Source organism: Euprymna scolopes, chromosome 46, assembly GCF_053919585.1.
Source record: "Euprymna scolopes isolate OS-2025 chromosome 46, ASM5391958v1, whole genome shotgun sequence".
Classification (NCBI taxonomy): Eukaryota; Metazoa; Mollusca; class Cephalopoda; order Sepiida; family Sepiolidae; genus Euprymna; species Euprymna scolopes.
In genome coordinates, this window is record NC_136527.1 from 180,259,986 (window position 1) to 180,264,651 (window position 4,666).

General features: G+C 27.9%; 1 non-coding gene across 1 annotated transcript; it reads left to right on the plus strand.

Annotated features, from left to right (window-relative positions):
- The first annotated feature begins 754 nt into the window (after positions 1–754).
- LOC145271687 (U1 spliceosomal RNA) lies at positions 755–915 on the plus strand. Its single transcript, XR_013866081.1, has one exon. It is a non-coding gene; the product is annotated as a U1 spliceosomal RNA (small nuclear RNA).
- The last annotated feature ends 3,751 nt before the right edge of the window (positions 916–4,666 follow it).

Here is a 4,666-nt window from a genome sequence, read left to right on the forward strand (position 1 = left end):
TGACGATGACGTGCGCTAGACTCGACTACACTTGTTTAGATGCTGCCTTTCTATCTGTCGGAACAATTACGCAGCCTTACAGTAAAGATTGCCTTAAGTAACTTTAATTCATATTAATCAAAAAACTATTTCATTAGATTAACATATGAAAAGAAATTGAATTTATTGGCATTTTTAAATGCCGCTCAACTAAGGAAAGACAACTCTTCAGATCGCAATTTTTATTTCTGTTTGTTTCAACCTACTTCGATATAATTAAACAAATACAACGTTGTTTGATTTGATTCAATAAAAATATACTTCGATATAATTAAACAAATACAACGTTGTTTGATTTGATTCAATAAAAATATACTTCGATAAAATTAAACAAATACAACAATACAACATTGTTTGATTTGATTAAATAAAAATGTGGTTGTTTTTTGGTTTTGTGATTTGGTTTTAATTCTACAAGTTTTTATTCGTTTGGATTGGTTCTCATTGAAAAGATTATGAATTTATGTTGTTAACATGTTAACGACCTTGACATTGAATATTACAGTAAAATATAAGTTTCTTTAAGAATTAAGGTATTTTGTGAAAGTGTTTGTAAGTTTACATGATGGTAATATTTTTGTTATGAATTTTGTTATTGGTGAATAAAATGTTTTGATATATTAATATTGGTGAGAATTATGTGGAACATATTTAGAATTTTATTGATTACTGTCAGTGGTGAGTATGGAAGTACTATATAAAAAAGTAGTGGGACCGCCTTAAAAGTAGAGGTCAACGATGATCATTTAGGTCGTTCCTTCAAAGTGAGGCTCTTCCATTGCACTGCGGTTGGGTTGACCTTTGCGATCGTCTCAAATGTGGACGACTCGGACGCGTTATTTCTAAGTGTGGGGTCTGCGTACGCGCTCACCCCGATAATATAATCCAAACCAGAAATTCCACCCTCTTTCTCCTTCTGAGCAGAAAACTACTTTAATTCCCAGCTACCTCCTGTCTGTATGTCCTCGGCTTTCACAGACGTGTGTAAGGACGTCCTTGTTTCTGTTTTCCCAATCGCCCGTCTCTATACACGCCACAAAAAGGTCAATTCTCTCGACCAGTTTATCATCCACTTCAATCGCAACATTGCTCTGAACATATCAATCTCGTAAGCGTAAGAAATCCGCCGAGCTGTCGCCTTCAACAACTGAAAGTGTGTTCTTTCGATATTGATTGATGAATGGAAAACTACCGCAGAATTGGTGTGTCTCTTGATGGAATCCCACCCATCACCTCGAAAATTGGTCATCCAAACAAAGTTGAATGATGTGCACAGGTATTTTTCGTTACCAAAATTATGAAAATGATTCAATATCTTTTATTGGTACTTGTACAGTTTAATCAACACATTAAAAAAATGAAAATATCGAAAAAAAAGTTATATTGTACGTATCCGTTATGGACTGAAGTTCTCTGAAAAAAAAAATTAAAGAAGTTTTTTTTTTTTTTTTTTTACAGCGCAAAACATGTTAATATGACAGCGCGCTGAAGATGGCCGTGTTTGGATTTTTAGAACACGCCACGGGGAGATAACTCAGTGCTGATACCTCCCTTCCCATCTTAAATAATAGATTTTCTTCTTAAAAATTGGTATTGTATCATAACAAATTGTTTTTTTTTGTTTTTTTTTTTTGCTTTAAAAAAAAACTACTTGACAAAATTAAGTGAAAGTTTTTCCATAGAACTTCATTCCATAATGAATACGTACAATATAACCTATTTTTTTTTTCGCTATTTTAATTTTTAATGTCTTTATTAAAATGTACAAGTTCCCATTTTATTTTATAATTTAAAATGAAAAAAACATTGAGCAATAAAAATTAAATTTTGGATACTTATGTATTTTTGGTGCCGAGCTGAAATAATAACGCTATTATTTTGAAAACCATTCTTTATATGAGGAGGTGAGGGTGTTTTGTAACTAATTTATGCTTCCAAATTACAACTTTATATAATTAAAAAAAAAATCGTGAAACTTGAATTTAAACTGAAAAAAGATATATAAAAAATAGCGCGGTACCATCTGCCGTCATATGCATCCGAGAAAAAAACATCTATTCTAAAATTAAACCAAAATTTGGTTCTTGCGCTATTTTAAAATAACAATATCATTTCAGCACAGTACCAACAATACATAAGTACTGAAAATGTTATTTTTATTGTTCAATGTTTTTAATTTTAAATTATAAAATAAAACACGTTTAATCATTTTAAAAATTCACCTTTCATGATTTTTTTTAATTTGTTAAACACCGTGGTTAAAAAAAATTAAATTTTAATCACATGATCACATTTTCAATAATTACGTGATTATATTTTAACCATTTAAACTTTGTGAAACATGTAAACAAACTTCTGCTCGATACCGGTGTTGACCTTTAAGAGTCCCTTTTAGTGATTATATGGTTCGAGGCTATTTGTACAACTAAACGGTAAATCTGCCGATTATTGTGACTACAGTTCTCATCTTGGATGTTAACAGTAGTTTGACTAATCCAAATAATAATGATATTTTCAGTCTTCAAAAAGATTTATTTAAATAAATGAGACATACAAAAAAGAAAAAGACATTTAAAAGAAATCCAAATTATAATGAAATGTTCAGTCTTCCAAAAAATAAATAATAAAATAAAATAAAATAAACCTGATTTTTACATCATCATGTATCTTATTTATACAAAAAAGAAAAGACATTTTATAAAGAAATTCATACACGTTGACAAATCCAATCTAAACTTGAAACGGAAAAAGTTCGGCATACTTAACTAATAAACAGACATTTTTACACGAGGAACGAAATAATGATTTCACCGTGTTATTACGATGACCTTAAGTTCTTTGTTCTTTCGCAGTTGATTTTCTCTTTAAATAATTTCACGTTTTTTATCTTTTAGTTTTGATTCTTTTATATTTTCATTTATTGTATTTCTTAATAAATTGGACAAAACAAAAGCTGCATCAATTTACGAAAGAAATCATAACAAACAAAACAATTTTTGTGTTTTTAACACAAAAGAAAAACGAATTTATCCCGATGTTTTTTTCGTATTGAATTCCTGGAATATACGTAAGTTTGTTTTCTTTTTTTACTCTAAAAATCAAATCTATAACTTTTAATATAATCTTAACATTAAAATAAGTTTATTTATTTTTGTTTTTTCAATCCAATAAAATATGATAATAATAATATGATAATAGTATGAGTTAAAAAATATCTTTAAATTATTTTATTCAATGTGATATTTAGATTTTTGTTAAAAATATGATTAGTTTTGTAAAACTTGTGTGATTTCTGGGAAAATAATTTAATTCGAAGTTGATTGAATTAAGCTTTTTGTTAATACATCTGATCACGAAAACTTTTTTTTTTTGTATTTCATTGTTTTAAGATTTAAATAAATATATTATATCATTGGAGAATTCCGTTTTAATTTTTATGTTTCATCCAATATGTAATATTTAAAAGATGCGTCACTTTCTTTTATAAAGTTTACATAAAATGATCAATTATCATCAATTAGCAATTACTTAATGTAGAAAACAATATTCGTAGGTCTTTACAATCTAACCCAGCATAGTTTAACCCCTAAAAAAAATTGAGTGTATTTTTGACTATTACATTTATACAGCCTTAAAATACCCACTAAAGGAATTATAAATTAATAATACTTATTTCAGATTTTAGAGCGGGGATCACTTTCCTATATTATTTAATGTAAAATTAACACTCACTTTATAACCAGTTAGCAGTCAGTGATACTTCGTTTACAGTTTCAAATTTCTGTTTCGGAGGGAAGAGACGGGGGATTCATATTAGTTTTTGGTTTCTTACGTTTTTTAGATGGGGATTAGATGTCATATGATGTTAACTATTCTGTACTTTCACTTCATAATTTGAAAAAAAGCAAGCAAAAAACAGGAGATATTGTAAAAATCGTTTGGCATAACATTTTGCAAAAACTGTCATCCTGATTCTTATTGGTTTTCTATAAGTATTTTTTGTTTTTGCAATTTTTTGGACGATTATCGGGACTTCCAAGATGATCATCTTGTACTAACCATTTTTTCTTCTAACGTAACGTAAAGTATTATTTAAAAAAAAAATAAATAAGTCATCACACAGAAAATGTCCGTATATTTATTTGTTGGGTGAAAGTATAAATTAATAAGCAAGGACCTCCTTTTTCGTGGTAAGAATAGCTTTCTAAATGATAACATTATTACTAATGAGAGGCGCTGTTTTTTTTATTAAAAACAGAAAAAATAGAATTTATTTAAAATTTATTATTAATGAGGGGGGTGTTTTTTATTTAAAACCACAAAAAATATAATTTAAATTGAAATTTTATTACCTATGAAGGGAGGTGTTTTTTATTTAAAACCACAAAAAATATAATTTAAATTGAAATTTTATTATTTATGATGGCATGTGTTTTTTTATTTAAAACCACAAAACATAGAATGTATGATTAATACATGCACTCTCTCCAAACAACACACAGGCTGTTATCCCTCCTTAAAAAAACAAAGGAAAGCCAAAAAGATAAAATTTTAAAATGAAAAAACCAAACGGTTTATCTATTAAATTTAATTTAAACTGTTTATCTAGCCGCATGCACGTTAAGTG